We start from the raw sequence: 22738 nt of genomic DNA on the forward strand, positions 1-22738 counted from the left end.
CTTCTGCCCAACGGGACAATTTCTATCGAGATGCCCTGCTATTTCTTCCTTGATAATAGACTCAAGCATCTTCCCCACTACAGAGGTTAAGCTAACCGGTCTATAATTCCCCATCTTTTGTCTACCTCCCTTTTTAAACAGTGGCGTCACATCTGCTGTTTTCCAATCTGCTGGGACTACCCCAGAGTCCAGCGAATTTTGGACTAACTAACTGGTCTCCGATTAGGTCTGACTCCCAATTTTGGAAAGGTTTTTATATAAATGCGAGTTATCATTGCCCCTTCAATCCACCCCTCACGGCACAGCTCACATTCAATGCGCATGCGCCCCCGTTGACACGTTTCTCCGCCGTTCCGCGCATGCGCGCTGCCGGTCCCAGCCAGCGTGCTGCCGCCATCTTTCTTTGGTGCGGCTCTTCCTGAAGTTTAATTGCGAGTGCGCTCTCATCCAAGGCGGCGAGCTAAATTATATATATATATATTTTTTCCCCCTGTGCTCGATTTATCTTTGCTAAAATTTTCCGCGATTGCTGTGTCGATTTTCTTTAAAGCCTTCACCGCTTCGGAACTTGTCGCCAAGTGAGCCAGTGTTGGAACGCTGGTGGTGTTTCCATAGTTACCGTTATTGGGGGAAGAGTGAAATAGCCGAGTGTCAGGTAAGGAGCGGCTGAAACTAACACAGCCCAGAGGGGCTGCAGACAGAGAGCGATTCATAAAAAACCACACCGTCTACTGGGTACATCTGCTCAGGGGCCAGGAGCAAAGAGAAGCAAACGTCGAGATGATTACATAATAAAATAAAAACAAGAAATGCTGGAACCACTCAGCAGGTCTGGCAGCATCTGTGGAAAGAGAAGCAGAGTCAACGTTTCGGGTCAGTGACCCTTCGGATTTATTTCAGATTTCCAGCATCCGCAGTATTTTGCTTTGAGAGTCGAGATGATTACATTTGTGCAGCAGCAGAGATCGTGAAAAGTGGCAAATTAAAGCAAGGAAACTTGTCTGGTATTTAAATGCTCTGTGTGTGTGTGTGTGTGTATTTAGGCAAGTTTTTCTAATGTTTGCTTTGAAGTCGGAGGCAAAGAGAAACTTTGTGGACCCTTTCCTGGAGTGAATAAATGTGTTGGGTATATCCCACAAGAGGTTAGATTGTACGTGATCTATGAGCAGAGTGGCCTTAAATATCTCTGCTTTCTTATATCTTCAGTTGATAATTGAACGTTACCTAGTAATTGGAAACCAGTTTGTTTATTGTACATCAGTGATGGTAAAAGGGTGTAGTGCTAATTCTATTGTGTTGTATCCCCATTGAAACTTCATACGGAATTGTTTATTTATACCTTAATGATATACATGAAAGATATTGACTTAAAACAGTTTTAATCTTGCATCTTTTAATTTATTTTCCAGACAGAGAGGAAACATGTACACATTTACATATCAGATTCAGTTTAAAGTATTCAAATTATGCCTCGTACATTTGATATCTGTACTGACAGTTCTGCAGCATTGTGGGCTGAATTTTATGCCCCCCCCCCCAAAAAAAAAAGCGGGAAGGTGGCCGGGGTGGTGGGAGATGGTGGTGGTGGTGGCGGCGTAAAATGGAGTAGGAGGCTTAGCGGGCCCTTCCCGATCTGCTGCTGCCTCTGCCGCCACTTTACGCAGGGCGGCGGCGGCGATAAACGGCCTGCCCACCCCAGGCCAATCAAGGCCCTTATATGGCCACTTAAGGGCCTCCGCCCACTGCCACAGGGATTTTACCCTGGGTCGGGTGGCCCAGGCCCGAGAAAAGCCGCCTGTAAAAAGCAAGGGGCTTTCTGAGGGGCCCCTCAGGTACCCTGTGCCCGATGGAGGGCTGCCCCGGATGCCCCAATAACACCCAACACGCCCCCATCCCCCCCATTTGACCACCCTTGCCTCGCTGGGGTCCGACCGATCACCCCCGGCGAGCCCCCAAAATCTTACCTTTTCTTGGGGCCGTCTTTCATCTTCCTTCCGATGACTGGGTTGCAGTCCCAGCAATGGCAGCCACTCTCAGTGTCGCTGCTGGGACGGAGAGCTGCCAGGCCGCTGATTGGCTGGCACTCCATTAGGTGGGACTTCCTGCCTCAATGAGGTGGAAGTCCCACCTCGGACCACTTAAAGGCCTGGGGACCATAAAATGCGGGCCGAATCCCCAGGCCAGGTGGAGGTGGGTTCATCACCGACTTTTCAGTCAGTGAACGGCTCCCGTCCGCCAAGGGTAAAATTCAGCCCCGTCTGTCAGAAGGTTGGGTAAGATTGTTGTCTGTCAACTGAAGGGAGACAGATGGTTGGGTTCCCATCTGCTGTTGGGTTTTGAGATACATTGTCACACTCTCTGCTCTGCTCTGACCCTCTTTTATGGAGGTGTTGAGATGTTTCTTGGAAATTATCATACCTTGTGGGTTTACAGGAAAACTGCCCAGATTGCTTTTTATTTCATCTGGTCTAGTTACTGTTTAGATTAACATGCATGTTACAGCTGATGTACCCATATTTACTGTAATAGAATCGTGTTTTTGTTTACTTTGTTATATCACTACTTTGATAGTTTAGGCCTCATTATTGCTGTCAGTGCTAGTGATGAAAGTATTTTCACAGATTAAACAAACACAATTCATTACACAACCTTTGAGTATTGCCTACATTTCTGAGTAGCTTCTGAAAAATGGTTCACTCTATGATACCGTCTTGCACTTCAGTCACAGTAATGTATGTTGTCAGCTCATTATGCAAAGAGGAGAAACAGCAAATTGTTTATTTGCTATGAACATCTCCGTCCCTCACCAGGATGGTCTTTGGGTCCTCCACTTATTTCTTGAACAAAGGCCCAACCAATTGGTATCCATCCCATAGATTTGCCCCTTCCTATCTCTTTAATCGCCTATAGCTCTGAGGACTGTTTGTTTTTCCAATCCTGGCCTCTTGTGCATCCCCTGATTTCCTTCACCCCACTCCTGGAGTTCTGTATTCAGCTACTGAGGTCCTGTGCTCTGAAATTTCCTCCCTACCCCCCTCTCTTTCCTCTTTCTTAAAACTCCTTAAAGCCAACCTCTTCAACCAAGCTTTTGGTCACTTGTGCTAATATCTCCTTATACTGAGACTGGGGAAGGTTTTGAGTAAAGAGCTACATGTTTGTAATCGTTTTACTACGTACAATAAATATGAAACTGAGTAAAGATAGGCTCCAGCATCATCCTTCCACAACAAGCTTTCTGGAATTTAAACACATGAGGGAAATAAACTTACAGGGCTATGGGGATAGAACTGGGCAATGGAAGTGATTGGATTGCTCTGCAGAGAGCCGGCATGGACTCGATGGGCTGAATGGCCTCCTTCTGCGCCATTATGACTCTGTGGTTCCGTTTCAGATTATTTTCTCATAACGTCCTCATGTCATCATTGTGAAGATGGGACTTTGACTCCACAAGAACTGTAGGAGTGACCACTGCATAGTCCTTGTGGGGATTAAGTCCCGCCTTCACACTCAGCGTTTACCGTGTTCTGTCTGGTGGCAGGATTTTGCAGTGTTAGTGCCACACAACACGATGAACGGTGTCCTCATTGTGAAGGTGGGACTTCGTCTCCACACGAGCTTTCGACGTGACCACCGCATAGTCCATGTGGGGACAAAGTCTCGCCTTCACACTGATGACATCCTCCATCATGTTGTGTGACACTACCTCTATACTTACTGGGATAGATTCAGAACAAATCCAGCAGTTCAAAATTGGGCATCCATGCGGCGCTGTGGGCCATCAGCAGCTTAAATGTATTCAACCATAAACTTTAATCTTATGATTTGATATGTCCCTCACTCTACCATTACCATTGAACCACGGTATCAACCCTGGTTCAATGAAGAGTGCTGGAGAGCATTTCAGGAGCAGCAGCAGGCATACCTAAAGAAAAAAGTCCTTCCCTCCTTCCAGAGCGAGGATGACTTCCTTCCAGTCCAGGGTTGTGGGTCTTTACGTGACTGAATAGTCCAATTCTGGATCCACACACTCTGCCACAGGTGGTGTTTGGTGAGGTGGGTGGATGGGATGCTAGAATTTCTGAATGCTCCTTCACTGTTTGCACTTGGTTGCTTCCTGGGCATGTTGATGTTGTTCAAACTGGCTGGCAGCTTCGCGGTTGCCTCTTCTCCAGTTTGGGCAGTCTCTGGCAAGAGATTCCCACGAATCAATGGAGATATCACATTTTTTCTGGGAGGCTTTAAGTATATCTTTGTAGCATTTCCTCTTCCCTCCTGGTAATCTCTTGCCGTGACGGAGCTTGGAGTAGAAAGCTTGTTATGGGAGTCTTTTGTCAGCATGCGGACGATGTGGCTCACGCAACATAACTGACAAGCCATGAGTAGTGTCTCAATACTGGGGATGTTGGCCTGAGAGAGGACCTGGATATTGGAGCGTCTGTCCTGCCACTGCATTTGCAGGATCTTGCGGAGGCACCGCTGGTTATATCTCTCCAGGGCTTTGAGATGTCTGCTGTACAGTGTCCAAGTTTCCGACGCATACAGGAGGGTAGGTAACACTGCGGTCCTGTAGACCATGAGCTTGGTGCCGGATTTGAGGTCTTTATCCTCAACATTCTCCGCCTGCTGCACGGCGACATGCAAGCTGTAATCCTTGCAAACGGGTCTGCCATTGACCCAGTCCGAGTGCAAACTGCGGTCAAGCAAGTCTGTCTCATCGCACCAACGCTCTTTTCCATCTTCCCCGCCGCAACACTCCATCTCGCCTCCATGAAGCTCCCTGCCGGAGTAGATCTAACTGCAGGAAACTATTTAACCATCGTCGCCTCCAGTTCAGAACCAAGGTCACCCCAGCCTCCATCATCGAACTGCAGTCTGTTGACGACCTTTGTGTATGCGCACACTCAGAGGCTGAGCTTCAAACCCTTGTCGATGCATTCACAGAGGCGTATGAAAGAATGGGCCTTAAGCTAAACATCCGGAAGACAAAGGTCCTTTACCAGTCTGCTCCCGCAGCGCAACACTGCCCCCCCAGCTATCAAGATCCACAGTGAACCACTGGACAATGTGGATCACTTCTTATACCTGTATACCAATGTGGCGGCACAGTGGCGCAGTGGTTAGCACCGCAGCCTCACAGCTCCAGTGACCCGGGTTCAATTCTGGGTGCTGCCTGTGTGGAGTTTGCAAGTTCTCCCTGTGTCTGCGTTGGGTTTTCTCCGGGTGCTCCGGTTTCCTCCCACAAGCCAAAAGACTTGCAGGTTGATAGGTAAATTGGCCATTATAAATTGCCCCTAGTATAGGTAGGTGGTAGGGGAATATAGGGACAGGTGGGGATGCGGTAGGAATATGGGATTAGTGTAGGATTAGTATAAAATGGGTGGTTGATGGTCGGTACAGACTCGGTGGGCCGAAGGGCCTGTTTCAGTGCTGTATCTCTAAACAAACTAAACAAACCTTGGGAGTCTCTTAGCAAGGGCAGACATCGACGATGAAACTCAGCATCGTCTCCAGTATGCCAGCGCAGCCTTCGGTTGTCTGAGGAAACAAAATGAGGTGCCAACCTGGTGAAACGACAGCACAGAACTACATGCAGGTTAAACAGCATGCTATAGACAGAGCTAAGTGATCCTACAACCACCAGATTAGATCAGAGCTCTCCAGTCCTGCCAAATCCAGTCGTGAATAGTGGTGGGCAATTAAACAACTAGCCAAAGGAGGAGGCTCCACAAGAATCTGCATCCTCAATGATAGGGGAACCCAGCTCGTTCGTGCAAAAGTCAAGGCTGAAGCATTTGTATCCATCTTCAGCCAGAAGTGCCGAGTGGATGATCCACCTCGACCTCATCTTGACGACCCCATCTGAATAGAAGCCATTCAGCAGCCAATTCAATTTACTCTACGTGATAACAAGAAACAGCTGAAGGCACTGATTACAGCGAAGGCTATGGGCCCTTACAATAACCTGGCTGTAGTACTGAAGACTTGTCCTCCCGAACTAGCCGTGCCCCTAGTCAGGCTGTTCCAGTACAGCTACAACACTGGCATCAATGTGGAAAATTGCCCAGAGATGTTCTGTCCACAAAAAATAGGTCCAATCCAATATGGCCAATTACTGGCAACTTGGATGTGATGGTGTTCCCACTCACCTACTGCACCTTTCCTTTTAGGTGGTGGAGCTCCTGGGTTTTGGAGGTGTGCTGAAGAAACCTTTGATTTTTGCTGCAGTGTGTCCTGTAGAATCTGTCATTCATGTGTACTGCTTTTGCAGTGTAGGAATTTTTCAGTTTTGTCGCAGCTGTATCTATCCAGGCAAGTGGAGAGTGTTCCATAACACTTGTAAGTTGTGTCTTGTAGGTGGTAGAAAGGCTTTGGGGAGCCAGCAGGTAAACCAGTAGCTGCTGACCTCTTGTAGGAGCCACAGGATTTTGTGTATGATCCAGTTGATTTTCTGGTCAGTGGTGATTCCCAGGATGATGATGGTGGGGGAAACAGTGATGGTAATGCAACTGAATGTCAAGAGGAGGTGGTTAAGCTCTTTCTGGTTGGAGATGGTCATTGCCTGATACTTACGTGTTGCAAATGTTACTTGCTGCTTACCAATTATCAGCCCAAGCCTGGATGTTGTCCCAGTCTTCCTGCATACGAGCATGGACTGCTTCATTATCTGAGGAATTGCGAATGCTGCTGATCACTGTGCAATCCCCAGCGAACAGTCCCACTTCTGACCTTATGGAGGGAAGGGATAATAAAGCAGCAGAAAATTGTTGGGCTCAGGACACCGCTTTGAGGAATTCCTGCAGTCATATCCTTGCGGCTAAAGCATTTGGCCTCCAACAGCCATTATCCTTTGTGCTAGGTATGACTCCAGCCACCGGAGAATTGTCCCCTGATTCCATTGACTTCAGTTTTGCTAGGGCTCTTTGGTCTCACACTTGGTCAAATGCTGCCTCAATGTTGAGGGCAGTCACTCACCTTGCCTCTGGAATTCACCTCTTCTGTCTGTATTTGGACCAAGGCTGTAATGTCTGGAGCCTATTGGTCTTGGCTGAACCTAAACTGAGCATCGCTGATCAAGTTATTGGTGAGTAAGTACTGTGTGATAGCATTGTTGATGACTCTTTCCATCATTTTGCTGATGATTATAAATAATTAACCAGGTTGGATTTGTCCTTTCTGTGGACAGAATGCATCTGGCCAATTTTCCACATTATCAGGTAGCTGCCAGTTTTTAGCTATGTTCTGAGGGTTAGCTCGGGACACAGCTAGGTCTGGAGCATAGGTCTTCAGCACTATAGCTGGAATGTCGCCAGGGACAATCTCATTTATCTGATTTTCAGTACACTCAGATATTTCTTGATGTCACTGGGCTTGAATCGAGTGGACTGAACACTGGTCTCTGTGATGGTGGGAACCTTAGGTGACCACAAAGAATCATTACTATGTACCATTGGTAACATAAGAAGGAGCAGGAGTAGGCTGTGTAGCACCACGCGCCTGCTCCGCCATTCAATATGATCAGATATTGGCATCAACTCCGCTTTCCTGCCTGTTCCCCATAACCCTTTACTCCTCTATAGTTCAAAAATCTCTGTATCTCAGCTCTAAATATGACTGAACCTTCACAGTTCTCTGGAGTAGAGAATTCCAAAGAATTCCCCGCATGGCAGACTGGTTTAAAAAAAGATACAATATTGGCTCAGTGGCAGGAAACAAAGGGTAATTGTTCACGGATGTTTTTGCGACTGGAGGGCTGTTTCCAGTGTCATTCCGCAGGGCTCAGTGCAGGGTCCCCTGCTTTTTGTGGTATATACAATTTGGACATAAATGTAGGGGACATGATCAAGAAGTTTGCAGACAACACAAAGATAGTGAGGAAGATAGCTGTAAACTGCAGGAAGGTGTTGATGGTCTGATCGGATGGGCAGAAAAGTGGCAAATGGAATTCGACCATGAGAAGTGTGAGGTGATGCATTTGAGGAGGTCAAACCAGGCAAAGGAATACCTGATTAATGGGAAAATACTGAGAAGTGTAAAGGAAGTGAGGGACCTTGGAGTGAATGTCCACAGATCCCTGAAAGTAGCAGGACAGGTCTATCAGGTGGTTAAGAAGGCATATGGAATCCTTTCCTTTATTAGCCGAGGTATAGAATACATGAGCAGGGAGGTTATGCTAGAACTGTATAACTCACTGATTAGGCCACAACTCGAGTACTGTGTGCAGTTCTGGTCACTTCATTACAGAAAAGATGTAACTGCACCAGAGAAAGTACAGAGAAGATTTACAAGGATGTTAACAGGACTGGAAAAATGCAGCTATGAGGAAAAACTGGATAGGCTGGGGTTGTTCTCTTTGGACCAGAGAAGGCTGAAGGGGGATCTGATTGAAATGTACAAAATTTTGAGGGGCCTGGCTAGATTGGAGGTGAAGGGTTTATTCAATTTAGCAGAGAGATCAGTGACTAGGGGCATAGATTTAAAGTGATTGGTAGAAAAATTAGAGGGGAGATGAGGAATAACTTTTTCACCCAGAGGGTGGTGATGGAACTCACTGCCTGTAAGGGCAGTTGAGGCAGAAACCCTGAACTCATTCAAAAGGAGTCTGGATATGCACCTTAAGTGCCGTAATCTGCAGGGCTATGGACCAAATGCTGGAAGGTGGGATTAGAATAGGTGGATTGTTTATCGGCCGGCACAGACACGATGGGCCAAGTGACCTCTTTCTGTGCCTTAAATCTTCTATGATTCTAGAAGAAATTCCTCCTCCTCTGCATCTTAAATGGGCGACCCCTTATTCTGAAGCTATGCCCCGTCCTAGATTCCCCTACAAAGGGAAATAACCTCTCAGCATCTATTGTTGTCAAGCCTCCTCGGAATCTTATGTTTCAATAGGATCATTCTCATTCTTCCAAATGCCAATAAATATCGGCCAACCTGCTCAACCTTTCCTCATAAGATAACCCCTTTCACCCTAGAATCGACCTAGTGACCCTTCTCAGAACTGCCTCTAATGCAAGTATATTCCTCCTTTTAGTAAGGAGACCAAAATATATGCAGTAGTCTTAAGTATTGCCTCACCAACATCTTGTACAGTTGTGGCAAGGCTTCCCTACTTTTATCCTACTTTTATACTCCATTCTTGCAATAAAGGGTACATTCCATTTGCCTTCCTAATTACTTGCTGTACCTGCATGCTAACTTTTTGTGTTTTATCTACGAGGACACCCAGATCCCTCTATTCCACAGAATTCTGTAGTCTCTCTCCATTTAAGTAATATTTTGCTTTTCTATTCTTCCTGCCAAAGTAGATAACCTCACATTTTCCCACATTATAATCATCTGCCAGATCTTTGCCCACTCACTTAACCTATCTATATCCCTTAGCAGACTCTTTGTGTCCTCCTCACAACTTTTGTTTTATTTGTTCCTGGGATGTGGGCATCGCTGGCTAGGCCAGCATTTATTATCTATCCCTAATGGCCCTTGAGAAGGTGGTGGTAAGCTGCCTTCTTGAACCGCTGCAGTCCATGTGGGGTAGGTACACATACAGTGCTGTTAGGAAGGAAGTTCCAGGATTTTGACCCAGCGACAGTGAAGGAATGGCGATATAGTTCCAAGTCAGGATGGTGAGCGGCTTGGAGGGGAACTTGCAGGTGGTGGTGTTCCCATGCATTGGTTGCCCTTGTCCTTCTGTATGGTAGGGGTCGCGGGTTTGGAAAGTGCTGTCTGAGGAGCCTTCGTGCGTTGCTGCATTGTATCATGTAGATGGTCCACACTGCTACCACTGTGTGTCGGTGGTGGAGGAAGTGAATGTTTGTGGATGGAGTGCTGACTCTCTCGCCAAGGTGCAGTCAGAGAGAGAGAGTCAACACCTCACCTGACCGTTCTCCAGAGAGCTTATTTTCTGCTGGTTTTTTTTCTCTCAGTTAGCAAAGAAAAAATATTTTTACAAATTTGTCATGCATATCAACCTGCTTAAAAAAATTCCATTTCCACTGCTCATCTCTGTCCCAGTCAAAAATGATACCAAAAGCTAAAAGGGCCCCACGTGCTCACATATCTCAAAGTTTAATTTCGTGCTATAAGCTGAATTGGGTCTTAAAGACAATTGCATTTATCAACCACTTCCCTGGAACATCGTTTTTACAAATTTGTCATACATCTTATCCCGCGTAAAAAAAAAAATTAATTTCCACCAGTCTCCTTTGTCCTGTTGAAAATGATGCTGATATTAAAACCCAGGCACTGTCTACCAAATAACCACACCAACTGACGCCTCCCTTAATGTAACATTTTATGTTAACATTAAGGTACCAAGTGTACAGAATGTAACAATTTTTGATCTATTTGATAGAATTCCCCTGGAATAAAGGGGGAAGTTCCTAAACCAACAGGCATACCCTTTAAACTCACCAATCAAAACAGTCTGGACATACAAAACCTCTGTATTATTGTTAATAGTATAGATTGTAAATAGTTGAGGTCCCAGAACTGATCCCTATGGCATTCCACAAGTTGTAGTTTGCCAACCTGAAAACAATCCATTGATCTTGACTCTTTGTATTCTGTTATAGCCAATCCTTTCTTCATGATAATATATTACCTCCAATGCCATGAGCTCTTATTTTGTGCAGTAACCATATCTACTGGTTCCGCTTTATGCACCCTGCTTGTTACTTTTTCAAAGAACTCTAATAAATTTGTTAAACATGAATTCTCTTTCATACAATCAAGCAGTCAACATGGTTTATTATGATTTTCTAAATATCCTGCTACTACTTTCTAAATATTGAATTCCAGCATTTTCCCAATGACAGATGCTAGGCTAACTGGCTTATAGTTTTCTATTTTCTGCCGTCTCCTTTCTTGAATAGGGGCATTACATTCGCAGTTTTTCAATTCGCTGGAAATTTTGGAAGATTGCAACCAGTGCGTTTATTATCTCTGCAGCCACTTCTTTTAAGACCTTAATTTGCAGGCCATTGGGTCCAGGGGACCTGTCAGCCTTTAGTCCCATAACTTTGCCTAGTACTTTTTCTGTAGTGATAATTGTTTTAAGTTCCTCTCTCCCTTTTTCTCCCTGATTTTCTACCATATTGGGATGCTTTTAATGCCTTCTACCATGAAGACAGAAACAAACTTATTTGTTCAAAGTCTCTGCCATTTCCTTGTTTCCCATTTTTAATTCCCCAGTCTCATTCTCTAAGGGACCAATGTTTACTTAAGCTACTCTCTTCCTTTTTATATACTTGCAGAAGCTCTTACAATCTATTTTTATATTTCCTGCAATTTACTCTCAATCTATTTTCTTCCTTTTTCCAGTCATCTCTTGCTGGTTTCTAAACTTTTCCCAATCTTCTGGCCTACCACTAATCTTCACAATGTCGTATGTCTTTTCTTTCAATTTTATATCGTGCTTAACTTCCTTAGTTAACCACGGACGGTTCATTCCTCTCGTAGAGACTTTCTTTCTCAATGGAATACATATATCTTTGAGAATTATGAAATATCTCCTCAGATGAACCACCCATGGATAACAAAGGAAGTTAAGGCGAGTATCAAATCAAAAACAAAGGCGTACAAATCGGTAAAAGCTAGTGGTAGGCCAGAGGATTGGGAATTCTTTAGAAACCAGCAGCGGATGATTAAAAAACTAATAAAGAGGGAGAAAATTGATGATGAGAGTTAATGGGCAAGAAATATAAAAACCAACAGTAAGAGCTTCTACGGGTAAATAAAAAGGAAGAGAGTAGCTAAAGTAAGTGTGGGACCCTTAGAGGATGAGACTGGGGAATTAATAACAGGGAACAGGGAAATGGCAGATAATTTAAACCAATATTTTGCATCGGTCTTCACGGTGGAGGACACTATAAACATCCCGATAATAATAGATGAGCAAGGTGTAAATGGGAGGGAGGAACTTGCAACAATCTCTATCATGAGGGAAAAGATGCTGGACACACTGATGGGACTAAAGGCAGACAAGTCGCCAGGACCTGATGGCCTGCATCCAAGGGTTTTAAAAGAAGTGGCTGCAGAGATAGTAGAGGCATTGGTCATAATATACCAAAACTCACTGGATTCTGGTCGGGTACCAGCAGATTGGAAAACCGCTAATTTGACGCCCCTGTTCAAGAAAGGAGGGAGAAAGAAAGCAGGAAACTATAGACCAGTTAGCTTAACATCTGTCATTGGGAAAATGCTAGAGTCCATTACTAAGGAAGAAATAGCAGGACGTTTAGAAAAACATAATGTAATCAAACAGAGTCAACATAGTTTTATGAAAGGGAAATCATGTTTGACAAATTTGTTAAGAGTTCTTTGAGGATGTAGCAAGCAGAGTGGATAAAGGGGAACCGATAGATGTAGTGTATTTGGATTTTCAGAAGGTGATCGATAAGGTGCCACATAAAAGGTTATTGCACAAAATAAGAGCTCAGGGTATTGGGGTTAATGTGTGTGTTGGCATGGATTGAAGATTGGCTAACACACAGAAGGCAGAGAGTCGGGATCAATGAGTCTTTTTCAGGTTGGAAAGCCATAACTAGTGGGGTGCCACAAGGATCAGTCCTAGGGCCTCAACTATTTACAATCAATATGAATGACTTGAAGGAAGGGACAGAGTGTAGTGTATCCAAATTTGCTGACAATACAAAAATAGGTGGGAAGGCATGTTGTGATGAGGACACAAAGAATCTGCAAAGGGATATAGATAGGTTAAGTGAGTGGGCAAAAACTTGGCAGATGGAGTTCAATGTGGGAAAGTGTGAGGTCATGAACTTTGGTAGGAAGAATAAAAAAGCAGATTATTATTTAAATGGAGAAAGACTACAAAATACTGCAGTATAGTGGGATCTGGGTGTTCTTGTACATAGAAACACAAAAAGTTAGCATGCAGGTGCAGCAAGTAATTAGGAAGGCAAATGGAATGTTGGCCTTTATTGCTAGGGGGTTAGATTTAGAAATTGTACAGGGTGTTGGTGAAGCCACACCTGGAGTACTGCGTACAATTTTGGTCCCAGTATTTAAGAAAGGATATACTAGCATTAGAGGCAGTTCAGAAAATGTTCACTAGGCTGATTCCCGGGATGAAGGGGTTGTCTTATCAAGAACAGCTGAACAGGTTAGGCATTTATTCATTGGAGTTGAGAAGAATGAGAGGTGATCTTATTGAAACATACAAGATTTTAAGGGGGCTTGACAGGGTAGATGTTGAGAATATGTTTCCACTGGTGGGGGAATCTCAAATTCTGGGGCATAGTTACAGAATAGTTACAGAATAAGGGGGCACACATTTAAAACTGAGATGCGAAGGACTTTCTTCTCTCAGAGTGTGGTGAATCTCTGGAATTCTCTACTTCAGAAAGTTGTGGAGGCTATGTCACTAAATGTATTTAAGGAGGAGGTAGATAGATTTTTGAAATCTCAGGGAGTCGAGGAGTATGCGGAGCAGGCCGGAAAGAGGAGTTGAGGCCTGTGATAGATCAGCCATGATCTTATTGAATGGCGGGGCAGGCTTGAGGGGCTAACTGGCCTGCTCCTGCTCCTATTTCGTATGTTCTTATGTCCACCACTGCTTATCTACCGTCTTATCTTGTAATCTATTTTCCCTGTCTACTTTAGCCAACTCTGTCTTCATACCTTTGTAATTGCCTTTAGTTAAGTTTAAGATACTAGTTTTAGACCCCAGTTTCTCACGCTCAAACTTAAAGAAAGCAAATGTTTCAACTTCACCTTTTGCTCTGAGGTGTTGGGCTCCATCGTTATTGTGGGTGGTGATGTTTGCGGTGCCTCCTCCTTCTGCTAATGTCTTAATGGTTAACTGGATGTGGTAGGGTTGCTGAGCTGTGACCTGAGGTAATGGAATCTGAAGCCAGGGTGTTAAATTTGAACAAAGGAAATTATGACGGTATGAGGGGCAAATTGGCTGAGGTGGATTGGGAAAATACATTAAAAGGTATGACAGTACATAGGCAATGGATAGTCTTTAAATAAATATTACATAGTTTACAGCAACTATACATTCCTTCAAGGAACAAAAACCCCAAAAGTAAAGGCAATCAACTGCAGATAGCAAAGGAAGTTGAGGATTGTATAAGATTAAAAGAAAAGGCCTATAAAGTTGCCAGAAGTAGTAGTAGACCTGAGGATTGGGAGGATTTTAGAATACAGCAAAGGAGGATAAAGGAAGGGAGAATAGAATATGAATGTGAGCTAGCCACAAATATAAAACAGACTGTAAAAGCTTCTATAGGTACGTAAAAAGGAAACGTTTGGTTAAGACAAATGTGGGTCCATTACAGGCAGAGTCAGGAGAATTTATCATGGGGAATAGAGAAATGGCAGAGAAGCTAAATGATTACTTTGTGTCTGTCTTCACTGAGGAAGATACAAGAAATCTCCCAGAATTAGAGATCCAAGGGATTAGGGAGAATGAGGAATTGAAGGAAATTAGTATTAGTAAGAAGGTTTTATTGGAGAAATTAATGAGGCTGAAGGTTGATAAATCCCCAGGACCTGATATTCTACATCCTAGAGTGTTAAAAAAGGTAGCTATGGAAATAGTGGATGCATTGGTGATCATCTACTAAAATTCTATAGATTCTGGAGCGGTTCCTGCAGATTGGAAGGTCGCAAATGTCACCCCACTATTTAAGAAGGGAGGGAGAGAGAAAACAGGGAATTACACCTGTTAGCCTTACATCAGTCGTTGGGAAAATGCTAGAATCTATTCTAAAGGATGTGATAAATGAACACTTGGGTAATAATGATCTGATTGGGCATAGTCAACATGGATTTATGAATGGGAAATCATGTTTGGCAAACCTGTTGGAGTTTTTTGAGGATGTTACCAACAGAATTGATAAAGGGGAGTCGGTGGATATGGTATACTTCAATTTTCAAAAGGCCTTTGATAAAGTCCTCCACAGGAGGTTGGTTAGCAAAATTAAAGCACATGGGATAGGAGGTAATATACTGGCATGGATTAAGGATCGGTTAACAGGCAGAACACAAAAGAGTAGGAATAAATGGGTTATTCTCGTGTTGGCAGGCTGTGACCAGTGGGGTACTGCAGGGATTAGTGCTTGGGCCCCAGCTGTTCACAATACATATCAATGATTTGGATGTGGAGACCAAATATAGTATTTCCAAGTTCGTGGATGACACAAAACTAGGTGGGAATGTGTGTTGTGAGGAAGTTGCAAAGCGGCTTCAAGGGGATTTGGAAAGTGTTGGTGAGTGGGTGAGAACGTCGCAGATGGAATATAATGGGGAAAAATGTGAGGTTATCCACTTTGGTAGGAGGAATAGATGTGCAGAGTATTTCTTCAATGGTAAGAGATTAGAAAGTGTAGATGGACAAAGGGACCTGGGTGTTCTTGTCAATAAGTCACTGAAAGCTAACATGCAGGTGCAGCAAGCAATTAAGAAGGTTGATGGTATGTTAGCCTTTATCGCAAGAGGATTTGTGGACAGGAATAGTGAAGTCTGCTTCAATTGTATAGAACCTTGGTTAGACCGACTTGGAGTACTGTGTGCAGTTTTGGTTCCCTTACCTTAGGAAGGATATTATTGTCATAGATGGAGTGCAACAAAGGTTTACCAGACTTGTTGCCGGGATGGCAGGACTGTCCTATGAAGAGAGATTGGGGAAACTGGGCCTGTATTCTCTAGAATTTCGAAGAATGAGAGGTGATCTCATTGAAGCCTACAAAATACTTAAAAGGATAGACAGGGTAGATGCAGCTAAGATGTTTCCCCTAGTTGGGGAGTCTAGAACCAGGGGGCACAATATCAAAATAAGGGGGAAGCCACTTAGGACAGAGAGGAAGAGAAATTTCTTTACTCAGAGGGTTGTGAATCTTTGGAATTCCCTACCCCAGAGGGCTCTGGAAGCTCGGTCATTGAGTATGTTTCAAGCAGAGATTGACAGATTTCTAAATACAGATGACATAAGGGGATATGAGGATAATGTGTGGAAAAAGGCATTGAAGTGGATGATCACCCATGATCGTATAAGAATGGTGGAGCAGGCTTGATGGACTGAATGGCCTATTCCTGCTCCTATGTTCACATGTTCCTATTGGATCTGGGTTAACCTAGCTCTGTCTATAGCAGGGCTGTCCAACCTTTTCACGTGGGGGACCACATTAGAATTTTTGTCTTACATGGGGGGCCGGTGAGACAATTTCGGAAAGATAAAGGCATGAAAATTTATCACTATTAATCAAAACAGCAAAAAATGTACATTTTTGTGAAGAAACTTTAAAGAAGACTAATTTATTGACTTACTTACTCTTCACTATGTTGGACATCGATTTAGTGAGAATCCTGGCATTTTTTGCTTGCACAAGGAGTCAATGTGTGCCTGCACACTTGTTGTGATGTGGAATATTCCGGATAAATGTCCATTGTCAGGAGTGATCTTGCTCACTTGCTCTCTCTCTCCCTCTCTCTTTCGCTCTCTGCTAACCTGTGCACGGCCCAGGGCCCCCGCGCGCGTCCTCGGTCCCCCCACCTGCGCGCATCCTCTGCCCTCCTCCCGCGTCCTTGGCCCCTGCCCCCCCCCCCCCACACCTCCGCGCGCGTCCTTGGCCCCCGCCCCCCCCCCCCCCGCATCTCCTTGGCAGGGGACAGGAAGTGATTCAGTGGTCACTTACCCAAGGATTGCCTCGAAATATTAAGTTGGCACTTCATTTTTCAGGTATGCCTTATGCTCCTGGCATGCTCTTCTACACTTATAATGGAGCCAAGGTTGATGCCTGATGGCGATTGGAGGAGTGAAGAATATGTCAGGCTGTGTGGTTACATATTATGGCGGTATATAATTCTGTTGCTGATGGCTCACATCACCTCATGGATGCTAGATCTCTTAATTATATCATTTAGTTCAGTGGTAGTGCAGCACAACATGATGGAGTGTGTCCTTAGTCTGAAGATGGGATTTGGTCTCCACAAGGTCTATGCAACGGTCTCTTCTACTTATATCATCTTGGACAGATGCAACTATGACAGATAGATTGGTGAGAATTCATTATTTCTTTAAATACTTCTTGTAGTCCCAGTCTGGCAGCTATGCTCATCAAGATCAGCTTGTTGACTGGTGGTACAAGGGAGTCAATCATTTGTGATGGATACTAAGATCGCACCAAGATACGTTCTGTGTCCTTGGTACCCTTAGCACTTCCTCCAGGGTGTTTAAAATTAAGGAGTATCGATTCCTCAACTGAGGGAATGTTATAGATGGTACATAGAATTGTTAGAGCACAGAAGGAGGCCATTCAGCCCATCATGTCTGCACCGACTTTCTGAGTGAACAATTCACTTAGTGCCATTCCTCTGCCTTCTCCCCATCACCCTGCACATTGTTCTTTTTCAGATAACTATCTAATTCCCTTTTGAATGTCTTGATAGAACCTGCCTCCACCACACTATCTGGCAGTGCATTCCAGATCCTAACCACTCACTGCATGAAAAAGTTTTTCATCATGTCGCCATTGCTTCTTTTGCCAATTACCTTAAAGCTGTGCCCTCTTGTTCTTGATCCTTTCATGAGTGGGAACAGTTTGTCCCTATCTACTCTGTACAGACCCCTCATGATTTTGAATACCTTTATGAAATCTCCCCTCAGCCTTCTCTTCAAGGAAATCAGTCCCAACTTCTCCAATCTATCTGAGTAAATGAAGTTCCTCATCCCTGGAACCATTCTTGAGTCTTTTCTGTATTCTGTCCAATGCCTTCACATCTTTCCTCAAATGCATCCAATTCTGGACACTGCAATCAGTTGGAGGTTTCCTTGTCCTGAAGCCATGACACTTAATGAGGTCTGGAGTCAATGTTCAGGACTCCCAGGAACACTTCCCCCACCTGTGGTGGGTCTGTCCTGCAGGTGGGACAGGTCATACACAGGGATGGAATTGGACAAGTCTGAAATGTTCACCTCTCGCTATGGTTGTATGAGGATGACTGTGCCAGGCTGTGCTTAGACTAGTCTGTGGGGCAACTTGCCCAACTTGGGCCCCAGTCCCTAGATGTTAGTGAGGAGGCCTTTGCAGAGTCAGCTGGGCTGGTTGTGCCCTTAATGTGTCTTGATTTGATGGCTAGGTCTGTTGGGTTTTATTCTTTTCATTTCTAGTCATGTAATGTGACTGAGGGCCTTGCCACGTGTGTTGCAGATAATACCTAAAGGATGGTTAGTTGTCTGCCTGAAACTGGAAGGCATGTATTGGAGAAAAGAGGAAAGAGCTGTTGAAGGGGACAGGAAGTGATCCAGTGGTCACTTACCCTAGGATTGCCTCAAAACTCAAAGTATGGTATATGTGATGTTTGTGAGTATATTGTTAACATTTGGGAAAGGAGTAGAGTTCATTAAAAAAAAAAATTGAGGACATACGTGAACGACTGATATTATGGTGTAAAAGAAATAATAGGATTGGTCCAGAAAAGACCTAATATAAGGAGGGGCATTCAGAGGGACCTGGTGTCCTTGTCCATTTTTTTTCTTTGGTTCATTTTTTTAAAATTCATTCATGGGATGTGGGTGTCGCTGGCTAGGGCAGCATTTATTGCCCATCCCTAATTGTCTTTGAGAAGGAAGGTTCTGGAGTGTTTGTGGGGTAGGTATACCAACAGTCCTGTTAGGAAGGGAGATCCAGGATTTTGACCCAGTGACAGTGAAGGAACAGCGATATAGTTCCAAGTCAGGATGGTCTGTGGCTTGGAGGGGAACTTGCAGTTGGTGGTGTTCCCATGCATCTGCTGCCCTTGTCATTCTAGGTGGTAGAGGTCACGGGTTTGGAAAGTGCTGTCTAAGGAGCCTTGGTGCATTGCTGTAGTGCATCTTGTAGATGGTACACACTGCTGCCACTGTGCGTCGGTGATGGACGGAGTGAATGTTTGTAGATGGGGCGCCAATCAAGCGGGCTGCTTTGTCCTGGATGGTATTGAGCTTCTTGAGTGTTGTGGGAGCTGCACCCATTGAGTATTCCATCACAGTCCTGACTTGTGCCTTGTAGCTGATGGACAGGCAGGAGGTGAGTTACTCGCTGCAGGATTCCTAGCCTCTGACCTGCTCTTGTAGCCATCGTATTTATATGGCTGTTCCAGTTCAGTTTCAGGTCAATGGTAACCCCCAGGATGTTGATAGTGGGGGATTCAGTGATTGTAATGCCATTGAATGTCAAGGGGAGATGGTTACATTCTCTCTTGTTGGAGATGGTCATTGCCTGGCACTTGTTTGGCGCGAATGTAACTTGCCTCTTATGAGCCCAAGCCTGGATACTACACGGACTGCTTCAGTATCTGAGGAGTCGCGAATGGTGCTGAACATTGTGCAATCATCAACGAACATCCCCACTCTGACCTTTATGATTGAAGGAAGGTCTTTGATGAAGCAGCTGAAGATGGTTTGGCCTAGGACACTACCGTGAGGAACTCCTGCAGTGATGTCCTGGAGCTGAGATGATTGACCTCCAACAACCACAACCATCTTCCTTTGTGGTAGGTATGACTCCAACCAACAGAGAGTTTTCCCCCTGATTCCCATTGACTTCAATTTTGCTAGAACGCCTTGATGCCATACTCTGTCAAGTGCTGCCTTGATGTCTAGGGCGGTCACTCTCACCTCATGTCTGGAGTTCGGCTCTTTTGTCCATATTTGAACCAAGGCTGTAATAAGGTCAGGAGCTGAGTGGCCCTGGTGGAACCCAAACTGAGTGTCAGTGTGCAGGTTAGTGCTAAGCAAGTGCTGCTTGATAGCACTGTCGACAACACCTTCCTTCACTTTACTGATGATCAGGAGTAGACTGATGGGGCAGTAATTGGCCGGGTTGGATTTATTCTGCTTTTTGTGTACAGGATATACCTGGGCAATTTTCTACATTGCCGGGTAGATGCCAGTGTTGTAGCTGTACTGGGATAGCTTGGCTAGGGGCACGGCAGGTTCTGGAGCACAGGTCTTCAGTACTAATGCCAGGTCTTCAATACTGTTGCTGGAATATTGTCAGGGCCCATAGCCTTTGCAGTATTCAGTGCCTTACGTCATTTCTTGATATCATGTGGAGTGAGTTGAATTGGCTGAAGACTGGCATCTGTGATGCTGGGGACTTCAGCAGGAGGCCGAGATGGATCATCCACTTGGCACTTCTGGCTGAAGACTGTTGCAAATGCTTCAGCCTTATATTTTGCACTGATATTCTGGGTTTCCCCATCATTGAGGAGGGGATATTTGTGGAGCCTCCTCCTCCTCCTGTCCACCACCATTCATGACTGGACTGTAGAGCTCAGATCTGATCCGTTGGTTGTGGGATCGCTTAGCTCTGTCTATTGCATGCTGCTTATGGTGTTCGGCAAGCAAGTAGTCCTGGCTTGTAGCTTCACTTGGTTGACACCTCATTTTGAGGTATGTCTGGTGCTGCTCCTGGCAAGCCCTCCTGCATTCTTCATTGAACCAGTGTTGATCCCCCTGCTTGATGGTAATGGTAGAGTGGGGGCCATGAGGCTACAGTTTGTGGTTGAGTACAATTCTGCAATTCTGCTGCTACTGATGGCCAACAGCGACTCGTGGATGCCCAGTTTTGCATTGCTAGATCTGCTCGAAATCTATCCCATTTAGCACAATGGTAGTGCCATGCAACATGATAGAGAGTATCCTCAATGTGAAGACGGGACTTCGTCTCCATAAGGACTGTGCGCTTGTCACTCTTACCAATACAGTCATGGACAGGTGCATCTGCGACAGGTAGATTGGTGAGGATTTGGTCAAGTATGTTTTTCCCTCACTGCCTGCCACAGACTTAGTCTAGCAGCTATGTCCCTTAGGAGTCGGCCAGCCAAGCAGTAGTGGTGCTATTGAGCCACTCTTGTTGATGGACATTGAAGTCCCCCACCCTTGTTACCCTCAGTGCTTCTTCCATTTGGTTCAAAATGGAGAAGCACTGATTCATCAGCTGAGCGGGGGTGGGGTGGGGCGGGGCGAGGTAGGTGATAATCAGCAGGAGGTTTCCTTGTCCATGTTTGACCTGATGCCATGAGACTTAATGGGGTCCAGAGTCACTGCTGAGGACTCCCAGGGCAACACCTTCCCCACTCTATACCACTGTGCTGCCACCTCTGGTGGGTTTGTCCTACCGGTGGGACAGGACATATTAAGGGATGGTGATGTCTGGGAATATATAGGTATGATTCCATGAGTATTACTTTGCTAGGCTTGATCAATTTTGGCACAAGCCCCCAGATGTTAGTAAGGAGGATTTTGCAGGGTCGACAGGGCTGGGCTTGCTGTTGTCATTTTCAGTGCCTAGGTCAATGCTGGATGGTCCGGCTGGTTTCATACCTTTTCTTTGACTTCTTCATAGTGGCTTGATACAAATTGCTGGCCCATTTCAGATGCAATTGAAGAGTCAACCAGATTGCTCTGGGTCTGGAGTCACATGTAAGCCATTAGTCTAGGTTTTTCCAGATTTTTATTAATTGAATTAAAATTTCCCCATTTGCCATGGTGGGATTCGAAACCATGTCCCCAGAGCATTCGCCTGGGCCTCTGGGTTACTCGTCCAGTGATATTACCAGTAGGTCACCGCCTCCCCTATGCATTCCTCCATGAATCACAGAAAGTTAACATGTAGGGACAGCAAGCAATTAGGAAGGCAAATGGAATGTTAGTTTTTGTTACAAAGGATTTGGAGTATAAGAGTAAAGAAGTCTTAGTACAGTTATACAGGACATTGGTGAGACCATACCTGGAATACTGTGTATAGGTTTGGTCTCCTAACCTAAGGAAGGATATCCTTGTCCGAGAGGGAGTGCAGTGAAGGTTTACGAGACTGGCAAGAGGGGATTGTCCTATGATGGGAGATTGAATAGATTAGGCTTATATTTCCTGGCATTTAGAAGAATTCGGGTGATTTAATTGAAAACTATAACATTTTTAAGAGGCTTAATAAGATGGATGCTGAGAAAGACCTGACTGGGAATCAAGAATGGGGGCGGGAGGGGTGGTTGTGTTGGTGGGTGATCACAGTCTCAGAATAAGGGGTCGGCCGTTTGGGACTGAGGTGAGTAGAACTTTCTTCACTCAGACCATTGTGGATCTTTGGAATTCTCTACCCCAGAGAGTCATGGATGTTCAATCCTTGAGTATATTCAAGGCAAAGGTATTAAGAGGTATGGGAGCAGCGTGGGAAGGTGGAGTTGAGATCTTGTTGCATGGTGGAGTAGGCTCGAAGGGGAAAATGACCTATTCCAGCTCCTATTTCTTATGTTCTTGTGCGGTACATTGATGTGTTTTTTTTTCATAGGATGTGAGTGTCGCTGGCAAGGCATACATTTGTTATCCATCCCTAATTGCCCTTGACAAGGTAGTGTTGAGCTGCTGTTTTGAACCATTGCAGTCCATCTGGTGCAGGTACACACACAGTGCTATTTGGAAGGAAATTCCCGGTTTTTGATCCAGTGACAGTCAAAGAATGGCGATATAGTTCCAAGTCAGGATGGTGTGTAGCCTGGAGGGAAACTGGCTGGTGGCGGTGTTTCCGATGCAGCTGCTGTCCTTGTTCTTCTAGGTGGTAGAAGTTGTGGTTTTGGAAGGTGCTGTCGAAGGAGGCTTGGTGAATTGCTGCAGTGCATCTTGTAGATAGTACACACTGCTGCCACTGTGTGCTGGTGGTGGAGGGAGTAAATGTTGAAGGTGCCAATCAAGCGGGCTGCTTTGTGCAGGATGCTGTCGAGCTTCTTGAGTATT

At 45.0% G+C, this 22738-nt stretch overlaps 1 protein-coding gene across 6 annotated transcripts in view; it reads left to right on the forward strand.

The window, feature by feature from the left end:
- Positions 1–384: 384 nt before the first annotated feature.
- tbc1d32 (TBC1 domain family, member 32) overlaps positions 385–22738 on the forward strand; it is a 356785-nt gene continuing 334431 nt past the window's right edge. For 5 of the 6 annotated variants that reach the window (XM_068025412.1, XM_068025415.1, XM_068025416.1 and 2 more), the window contains exon 1: positions 385–655. The gene's annotated coding sequence lies outside the window, so the exon portion shown is untranslated. The other variant, XM_068025413.1, reaches the window with a different exon arrangement.

The sequence above is a fragment of the Heterodontus francisci genome, chromosome 3 (assembly GCF_036365525.1).
Source record: "Heterodontus francisci isolate sHetFra1 chromosome 3, sHetFra1.hap1, whole genome shotgun sequence".
NCBI lineage: Eukaryota > Metazoa > Chordata > Chondrichthyes > Heterodontiformes > Heterodontidae > Heterodontus > Heterodontus francisci.